The sequence below is a fragment of the Excalfactoria chinensis genome, chromosome 1 (genome assembly GCF_039878825.1).
Source record: "Excalfactoria chinensis isolate bCotChi1 chromosome 1, bCotChi1.hap2, whole genome shotgun sequence".
Taxonomy (NCBI): Eukaryota; Metazoa; Chordata; class Aves; order Galliformes; family Phasianidae; genus Excalfactoria; species Excalfactoria chinensis.
In genome coordinates this window covers 181,253,610-181,264,487 of record NC_092825.1, presented here as the reverse complement: position 1 = coordinate 181,264,487, position 10,878 = coordinate 181,253,610, and positions in this window count along the sequence as shown.

Sequence of the window (10,878 nt, the reverse complement as noted above, 5' to 3'; positions counted from 1 at the left end):
ACAACTGTCCAGAAAGGAAAGGTTTATAAAGAGGCTCCCAAGGCAGCCCAACTTGAGTGGATAGACTAATGGGAGGGCTGACACTACTAGTTAATCCCCCTGGTACAATGGCTTCATGTTAATACCTTTGATAAAGTGCCTCCAGGTCCATGTATGATCCCGAGTGCAAATGCCACCAAAGCCAAGCAGTAAGAGATGTGGTAAGAAGGGTAGATTTAGTTTGGATGTCAGGGGGAAGTTCTTTACAGAGACAGTGGTGAGGTGCTGGAACAGCTGCCCAGAGACTCTGTGGATGCCCCATCCCTGGAGTTGTTCAGGGCCAGGTTGGATAGGGCCCTGGGCAACCTGGTCTGGTATTAAATACAGAGGCTGGTGGTCCTGCCTGTGGTGGGGGGGATGGAGATTCATGATCCTTGAGGTCCCTTCCAAACAAAGCCATTCTATGATTCTGTGATTCTGTGAAGGGTCACCTTGGATCTGAATTCAACTTTGTGATTGTCCAGAGGCCTCACATTGATAAGTCTTACTGCTTCTAGGCAACATATTTGGATTGTTTAGTGGGTAAAACACCTTGCATCTGCAATTTTCCCCCTCCAAATAATGATAGACATTGGATCATGGCATGGTTTTGGGGTGATGGTGTTGGGCTCACTCCTTGCCTGCAGCCGTGGGAGTTGAAATGAACACATCACTCCAGTCAGGTGCTAAAACAGACTAATACACGCTGTGCTGTGCCTCATTTCCCCAGCTGCAGCCTGCAGACAATACCTCCTCACCTCTCAGGGATGTTTTGAAGACAACTGCACGAAAACATTGAGGCCCTTCATTGCTATGGAAACAGGAGTCATTGAATTGTTGCAAAGGGGTGGAAGGAGTCAAGTTGAAATGATAATGGAAACCCATTTGCGTCTCCTGCTCAACAGTTACACGTAAGTCTTCATTCACTGGTTGCTTCTACGTAGGTCTTTATTCTCCAGTGTTCCCGTTGTGCATCCACCTAGGAGCTGAACACAAAACATTTCTCCCTGTCCATGGGGCATGGTTTCCAGAAAGGGTTCTATTTAACTTTATCAGCACTCTTTATTTCTGAGGTCTTGTAAAATACACACAACTCCTCCTGAGTTTGTTTAGCTGGAACTGGCTTGTTATAAACATCCAGTCGAGGATGTTAACTCCTATTATTTCATTGTCTGTCAGAAAAACAGATAAATAGAGGAAAAGTAAGCAGTTCCCCTGAGTGGACTTCTGTTCCAATGCTAATGGAGATCTGAGAAAATATATTTATCAATAGAAATAGACAAATTTTGCTTAGAATAAACTTTTGCAGTAAGAGAGAGGACTGTATCAAAGCATCTCTTCTGCCCTCACCCCCAGATGGACCCCACTCCAGGCAGACATCTCCCCTCAGCTCCCATCTCTTCACAACGAAGCCTCGTTCCAGGGCAGAAGACATATTGTTCCTGGGAATGAACCCCTGACACCAGTTCAAGCAGTGACTAAGCAGGTATGAGGTATTGTTGCAAAGGAGAATAAAGTTTATTGCTAGCCAAATTCCAGTTTTTGCTGTCATGGTGCCAAAAAGCTTTGTATTTAAACTCACTTAACTTAATGGTACTGCTCGTTTAGTTCAGGAGAAAAGGAAGGGTGAATATTTTGTTGTACCATGAACAAAATGAAATGTCTTCACAAAGTTCAGTGCTCCCAGCTCAGTAATGTTGCACAGACTTCTATGCATGAAGCCAAACAGGTCAGACCAACGTCCTGGTGTCCTCTCTCATCAGTGCTAGAGGAATCAAAGAGAGGATGTGGCTCAAGCTTCCCAGCAAAACTGAAGATTGATTAAGAGCTAGAACATGGCTTAGACTGGGTGTTGGGAATGAGGAAAGACAGGAAAAGCTGGAGAAACGACTCTCCTGCCCTTGCTGCTCCTAGACAGTCTGTTGCCATAGATAAATGGCTGTATACTTAAAGAACTTGACTTCAACAATTGGTCTTGACTCCAGTTTACTTACCATCCTGAATTCTCCCAAGCCTGTGACAGGCAACACAACACAGGCTGGGTGCAAGAGGATAAGCCATTTTCTGTTGACCATCTCTCTTCCAAGCTGTGATATCTTCATAAAGCTCCTTCACGCTTTGTATTGCTGTTAGTCACACTGTAGGGTGAAGTGCCAAAATCTGCTGTGGATGTAGGGAGTGACACCAAGAGCAGCAAGATCCACTCCTGCATTCTCCTATGCAGGACAGTGTTCCCTGCTTCCCAGAGAAGCTCTGTGTTTGCTGTCAGCACCTTGTGGGAGGAAATGCCAGCTCTGAATTCAACTGGAGCAATAAATCACACAGTGTACCTCAGCTTTAGTTGTTTGATCTCTGCTGATGGAAATCTCTGCCCTCAGCTAATTGTCCAGGGAAGCTTATTTCAACATCTCCTCCAAAATAATAATAGATATCAGAATCTGGCACTGACTTTTTGAGGATCATCTGTTCATTCATTAGTCTCTGAATTTCTTTAGGTAAAATCCAAGGAACACTTGACTAGAAGGACTGCTGAGTTCATCCAGCTCGTATGGCTACAGCAGGTGCGGTCTGAATCTGCCCCAGCACAATAACCTGTTCCAGGATATGGACTCTAGCACTGACCTGACTTGTCCAGTCCAGCTGTCTCATGCCAAGCAAACAGATGAGATAATGCCCAAACCTTCTTGAGAAGAGCCTGATAGGTAACATGAAGGAGACCACTCTGCTCTGGTGCAAGAGAACCAAGCTATATGGATGCAGCCTGAACAGCATTATTTGGCTCCAAGGCTAGAGAACATCTGTTAGTACAATGGATAAGGACATAGAGCCCAGATAGATGTGTAAGAATACACTAAAAAAGCTTGAAAGCCACAAGGACTTGGAAGTCATATAACAAAATGGCTGGAAGAATCCAGAACAAGCACTTACATAGGAATTAGGTATGATTAAGTTTTTTATTCCACTCCCTCGCCTATATCAGTGGTTGGATTTGTATTTAAGATTTGTTAAAGTGGGTCACATCCCCAGACAGCAAAGGATAAGTGCTAGTCCTAGCTATTGCTGCCCCATGCTGAGCCTTCTTTTATGGGTAGCGCAAACCTCTGCAGCAATTAGTTATGAGGAGAACACTTAATGCTTAACTTTTAAGCAGCGTAGATTTCCATATGTGTCTATTATATATGCAGAGTGTCATTAAATTTTTATTGTGCTATTCTGGAGGAAAAACAATACAACACAAAAATTCACAATGAAACAAGCCAGCAAGCAGCAAAAGTTTGAATATAAATGGGGGATGTTTATCTCATGTGATAATCTGACTACAGATGAAACAGGAATGTTTTAGGTCTGTTTACGCAAAAGAAGCTTAAGAGTCTTGTCTGATAGGAAAAGGGTGAAATCTCTGAGGTCTTTGTTGACACACTTGGTGGATAAGTTAGCCTCAGGCTAACTAATGGATACAGCTCTGCAACGACACCACTGGCAATATTGGAAAGCCTCATTAGTTTTGGTCTGTTGCATTTTCCTATAGATAAAGGGAGAAGGAGTCATGACGTAACAGCAGTAACAAATAACAGTTGGAAACACGCTGCAGCAATTGGAGCTCCCATCAAGTATTGAGCAATGAGGGTTCAGCATGATTGGATTTGGCTTTGTGGCTTGGCCCATTATAAAAAGAGGGATTGTTTGTAAAGCCCCAGCGTGGGATTAGATTTCCAAACTCTTCAAAGTCAGAGGGATGCTTGGATGGAGAGCAAAGGTTTGGGCTATTTGCTAAACAATAATAACAGCAGCTTCTGGTTGCTATGCTTGACCCAAATATTTCCTTAGAAACAAAGCACAACAGAAGCTGTTGCCAAGTCAGATGAAGAAGCTGATTTGAAACCAAAATCAAAATGTAAATAACAACAGCCCTTTGGAGGGAAAAAGGATTACCATAATCCTGGTTAGGTAATCTGCAGGTGAAATTACCCACCTGGCTTCTGCTCAAATGACCCGTACAGCCATGAGCACTATGGAGAAATGGAGGATTATTTGCTATTCTGTGCTGAAGGAACTTCTGAAGAAGTTTCTGGTTTCAAGTTTAAAACAAACAGGAACAGCATGTTCCTTATTCACTTGGAAATTTGCTTCCAGATGGCATCCATAAAAAATATGCCCACAGTAGATGTGCAGGAAATCATAGAATCGCAGAATATCCTGAGTTGGAAGGGACTCACAAAGATCACTGAGTCCAAACCCTGGCTCCATACAGGACCACCCAAGATCCAAACCTGACATCTGAGAACAGTGTCCCAGCACTCCCCAAGCTCTGGTATCTTAGGTCCATGTCCATTGCCCTGGGCAGCCTGTTCCATTACCACCACACTCTAGGATGCTCCTGTGAGGAGTTGCAGGCTGCCATGAGGCCTCCCCTCAGCATCCTTTTCTCTCGGCCAAACAAACCAAAGAACCTCAAATGTTCTGTCATTCTGGCATGGGCTGCCAGTTTCTCCAGGAGAATTCAGCAGGAGACAGTGTCAAAAGCATGGTTGAAGTCAGGACCTCATGCTGAAGATTTACTACACCAATAGCCTTTCCCTCATCCAACAGGTGGATCACTTAGTTATAGAAGATGAGGTTGGTCAGGCAGGACCTGCCTTTCATGGGCCTGATCCCCTAGTTGGCAATGTTAGATGTTGCTTTAATTGTTTTAGATCTTCACTGCTATCTCCAGTGTCTTTGTATGAGATGGGTGTGGGTCACTTGTCCCATCCTGTTTCTAAATTGAACTCTTTCAGCCCTAGCTAGGCAAGTCTATGACAGCTCTCCTTGCTGTGACAGACCCTATAAGCTTCCTGAAGATTCCAGGTTTAGTTCCCAGTGTATCAACAAAGGTTATAGCTATTTTAAATGCTCTTACCTCACCTACCAGCACCTCAGATTTGGAGGAAGGATTTTCACACACGTCCTTGTAGGAGAGCAGTCCAAGCATCTGAACATAGAAAGGTCAAAGCTGATTGGACTAAAACCAACGACAGCCAGCCTGGGTGGCTGGCAATGACAGGTACATTAGGAGCTGGTTTCTTAAGGCCAAAAAAAAACTACTTTCAGAATACACAAACTCCTGACTTTGGGGTGGGCTGAGTTTTCGATGTCTCACCCAATTCACCGAAGAGTGCTGCCTCAGCCACAGGAGCATTCAAATAATGCTGAAGACAATATGGCCAAATTGGTTGGGAAAATTCATGGTCTTTGTTAACAAATACATCTGGCTGCTCTAAATGTGCAGATTTTGACCCAGTCTGAGAGACTGTTCTAGCAAACTGACCAATATGGCGTCTTTCAGCCTTTCAGAAATGAAAGAGCCAAGTGTCTCTGTCCTCAAGCTGCCCCTTGGGTTTTCAAAGGGAGAAGACTTTTTCTGGTTTAATTTCTTCATAAGGGAGGAGAATGTGCTTTTCAGGAGTCAGGAAATAAACAGCCTTCAAAAATAATTTGATATTCGCATGACAGTCGGGGACATTTGTAGTTATCATAATTAATGCCAACAGATGTGGGGAAGGATAATAAAACTTGTGATTAATTCTCTGGCTATTAGACCATGATAACATCACAGTCTGGAGACACCTCAAATTACCAAAAACCTGCTAAATCCATGCCCTGCCTGGTTCAGTGTAGCATCACTGGAGTGGATTTAGAAGCTGTGTATATTCATGTTTTCAACCTACCTTCGGGAAGCTGCTCATCCCCATTACTGGTCACACATCCCTCCAGGTCCTATAATGTTATTCATGGCACTGCCACAAAATTTCTCTCTGTTCCAGCTCTGGGTTTTCACTGATATGTTTACAGCTGCATGGTCATCTGTCCCACGCTATCTGAGGGAATCCTTGTGCCCAGGCAAGTAATCTTTCCTCTAAAGGGATGGCTAACTTTTTTTCCTGAGTATCTCCTGGGCTAAGAAGAAATCTGAGATAGGTCAGGAATGTTGAGTCCTGCTACTAACAAATTAAAGGTGAAAGAATTTGGGAAGAAGAGAAGACTTGAATGTTTCTTTCCACAGTCATAGAATCACAGAATCATAGAATGGCCTGGGTTGAAAAAGACCTCAAAGATCATCTAGTTTAAACCCCCCTGCTGTGTGCAGGGTTGCCAACAACCAGACCAGGATGCCCAGAGCCACATCCAGCCTGGCCTTGAATGCCACCAGGGATGGGGCATCCACAACCTCCTGCAAATGGTCACAGACGCACCAAAGCAGACTTTCACATTTCATAGCATCATAAAGGTCATGACATCCATCTGTTCCCCAGTGGCAGAGGCAAGATTTGATGATAGAGGCAATATATTAAATTGCATCAGTTGGGCTTTTTCAAGGACTCCCTGCTGATTCTTCCCATTAACGTGGCACTCAAAGAAAATGTTTCTGCATTTCTGTCATAAGGAATGATTTATTTCCTGGTTAAATAAGTTATAAAAGTACCTGGGTGCATAAATGTTTGTGACAAGCCAACTCACACATAACCAGACTGTTTGTATCCCTCTATATCATTCCCTCTTTCCCAGGAAAGATGCCAAAGCACATCATTTCTGCCTCCTTGAAATCCCTTTCAACCATTGCCCTCCACATTGCTGCTCAGCATCTTGCTATCTGCCAGGTTTTGTAGTGATTCCTGGAATGGATGTGGGGCTGTCTGGGGAAAGCACTGTGAAACATCACCTCTGTTGGTGACATTGCACACCCGGTCTCATTTTTTAGGCTATAACTCCAAACATTGCAGGAGGAGATCTGAACATGAACACCTTCAGATTCATTCGAGCCATAACCAGGACTTTGTTTAAAGCTTCTTTTGCTTCTCATTGAAATGAGAATAAAATTTCACAATATGATGTGCAATTATTAGAGAGCTTCCAGTTACCTTACATACTTTATGAACAGTTTGTTTCTAATGTTATTGCCTGGGAAGTTTAGATATAAATAGGTCCCCTGTTACTTGATATTTCATCTCCTCCTGTGCAACATCAGATGTCATGTGTGGTTACTACAGCAGTGGCTTTTTGATGTTTGCAGTCTGAAGATGGCAATGCACAGCAGGACACAAGCAAGAGCAGCAAAAATACTGTTTGCCCTACTTTCCTAGGGAAATGAGTACAATGCAGCCGTTCTGCCTTTGTTATTTCCTCTCTGTAAGTGTTTTTGCCTACCTAGCCATTTAATGCTCTTTTTTACCCAGTAGTTTTTAGACGTGCTGCCCAATTTCAATCACTTCTGACTGAAAGGTGGAAGCCTTGAAGGTGTTCTCCAGTTGAAGATTTTCTGTCAATAGTCAGTGGAGAAAATCTTTAATGATATTCCTGAGGAAAAGGTGACAACAAGTTTTATTAGACATTAGAGGATTAACCACAGAGACCCATGGGAAGGCAGAAGGCAGTAACTCCAGTGCTCAGAGCAACACTTCATAGCACCACATTACTGTAATGAATAGAGGTGAGGGGTAGAAATACAGAAACACCAGAAATTCCAAGAGCTGCTACTAAAACTGGCTATGGGAACACATCTCCTGAAGTGCTCATTTGCTTTTGAATGTTAAAAATCACCTTAAAAATTTCGGGTCTACCTCTTGGCTTATTGAGGATAAAGAGCATCATTTTAGTTTGTGATATCTATAGTGCTCTTCTATTGCAACTTTCAAGTTAAAACAACCTCACAGTCTTTAAGCCAGGTTCACGCTAGCGGGACATGTGTCCATTGAGAAAAGGGTGTTCTTAATTCAGGTTAATTTACTTTAGACAAAATTCAGCACAGTTTGCAGATATGCTTCCCCATTTTGACTAAGGGCCGTTTTGTTTTGCTGCTGGTTGAGGCATTACAAAGGAGGCAAAGCTGGAGTCAGAGGTGTGTGGAAGAGCTTTTACTCATTACTCACTGAAGGTGCTGTGGTAGTACTTTAAATCCTTGCCATCCTGAAAGGAATTTAAAACAAGGCTTTGAGCAAAAGGCAAGAGGCAAATATATGGGGAAGAGAGATAATAGCTTGGAGCTGACTCAAGTGGTAATGAATGAGTAGATTAAAACTCCTGCAGAGTAACATTCTTCGAGTTTTTGGTTTGACTTTTATAGAACAAGATGGTGTCTGCCTTCTACTTCCAAGGCAGCAACAACTTCTTGTCTGATGTTTCCAGTATGTGATGCAGAGACTGAATCCAACCTTTGTGGATGGTGCTGAGTTTTTGTCTCAGCAAGCATCCATAGGGCCCATATGACCCTCTAAAGATGTATATTGCTATTGCATCCCTTTCTCAAGGGTATCACACTGCTGCTCTTCTTACTCCTTCCATCAGTTTGAAGAAATGGGGGACATTAGGCAGAAAAGAGCATGATTTCTAACAGCAATCCTTTAAGCCCCGTGTGAGCACCCATCCTGCATAAGAAATCTGTCATAGCTTTCCCATGCTCTGTGACCCTACAACCTAGTTCAGCTCTTCCGATAGTCCCTTCCTTGTGTCCACACAGCTTTGTCCAAGAGCTCTTTGTCAAACCCCTCCAAGCAGGGCCACAAATGGTTGTGAGACATCTGAAGTGGCCCATTCTAGTACTTCCAGCTGTGACATCAGCTTGAACCCTCCTTGACCAAGCTCAGCAAATCCCCGGCACCGGCTTTGCTTGCCCACACAAGGCATCCATTATTTAGTCTGTTGATATAACCCCCTCCAACACACCCCCACAAGGCTGTCTGGAGCTCCTTGACATTTCTGTGCTCCAGGATAGCTTGGCAACAACAAGCAGCATGCAGGATACAGGACCTCATGCTGAAAAAGGAGAAGTGCTTGATGCAGTTTTACTGACCCAGTAGGATGGGCCAAAACGGTGAAGAAAAAAATAAGGAGAAAACAACATTCACATTTAAGAAGCCTTTCTCATGCTGGTGGTGAGAATGTGACACCTGCCTTTCTTAATTTCTTTTTCTGACAGATTTGAAATGCTTGGATAAAGCTTTTCTGGTCTCCCAAGGAGATTTTTTCTAGCAAAATGCTTATAAATACTGCCCAAGTCCTCCATGACACAACCTGTACTGCCTTGGGCTACAGGAGGGAACTGCGGGAAGGAACCAAGGGAACAGACACAGAAGCTGAAGCTGCTGCTCTTTTTCTATATCGAGCAACTCATAAGAGAAGTAGCCTCAGGACTTCTCCAAAACAGTGATGCAGAGGAGCGGATTTGCCTCTGCTGCTTCTCCCATCCTTCATGCAAAGCAGAAGTGATTTCTTCAAGGTCACCCTGGTGTAGAAAGAGTGTGGAACTCTGATTTCTTGCCTTCTCCATCAATACATTGCTGGTTTAAGAGGCATCAGGGACTGTCATCAGTAGAGCTTCTCATTTTCTGAGGTTATCTTAAGCACCCAGGTAGACTAAATGACTCCTGACCATCTTGCATGGCACAGGAGAAGGACAGATGGTATCAACCCATAGAGAGAGCTATCCTGTTCCCTGCAGCCATGCAGCACAGTTATCTGCACCAGAAGGGCAGAGACTCTGGATTGAATTTCTGCCCAGTACTATGTTGGAGTATGTGCAGGATGTCTGTACATCCTGCAGGCCCACCAGGATCAGAATTCATCATGACCACCTCCTGAGACTTCCTCAGACTCTTCTTGTTCATGTGCTTGACATGTCCTTTGACATCCAGGTTAGGGCCTGCATCCAGTCTCCAGCATCCTAGTCTCCAGCATCACGGTTTTACTGGAGCACCTTGGTACAAAAGTTGTATGTCATCTGTCTGTTCCTACCTGCGGCACCTTAATGGATAATAATTATCCCTCCACGAGCTTTCTAACTGAAAGTCATTAGCAGAACCAATGAGAGAAATCAAATCATTGTCTCACCTACTACTTCCAATTTACCTGGTAGTTCATCTTGCCCAGGATGTGCCAAATGCAGACAGGGCCTCCAACAGTCACCAGGTAGCAGGCAAAGAGTACAAGTTCCCTCATTGGCTTCCAGATCAGCTAAAATTGACTGGCGAACTCTTCCTTCAGCTGCCAATGGATTTTATAGCTGTCTGTTATCAGAACAAGTTTGACTTTTTTTCTTCCTGTGGTCAGAGCTGACCTCAAAACAACACATCTCTCAACTGAGGCTGTGACCATGCAGTCCAATATCAGCGGTCACAGATTCATGCTTTCATGGACACCAAATTTACTGTCTGTACAAACAAACACAAAAACATAAAGGTAAATGTGAGTACATGGCTTCAAGGATGCACGCCATGTGGGGATTAAGCTCTCTCATTACTTATTGTACCTTCAATTCACTTGCAGGCAGTGCAGCAGACTGGAAAGAAAGGAGAGCTTGCCTGCAGTTTTTCCAGTTTGAGGCACTATCTGACATAGTAGTACCCCTAAAACTGGAATACTTGCAAACTAGTTTGATGTCTAGAGCATAAAGATGCACTGTGCCCACTGAAATCAAATTACCAAGGGCTTAGATTAACTCAACAAGGTGTAACAACTCACAAATATTATTTTTTTCTTCGTCATCACTCATCCAATGACGGGCAAAGGGGATATTTTGTCCTTGATGATGTTTGATGATTGAAGAAGACAGGATGCTGGCCTTGATAGCATCATGTTAGACTATCTATGATTCAGTTTTTCTATCTGCTGATCCATGGATGGTTTGATGTGTCTCCCAGATGTACTTCCTTGTTCATGCAATGTTGTTTTTTGTTTTCTTCCTTGTGCTTGGTGTGTGCACATCTAATTATATTCTGTTCAAAGAGAAAATATCAGCATGCATGTACCTCCAGGAATGATGGATATTCCCATCTCTGGAAAGAGCATGGCTATGAATGGGAAGTACCTACAGGCCTGAAGTTAACA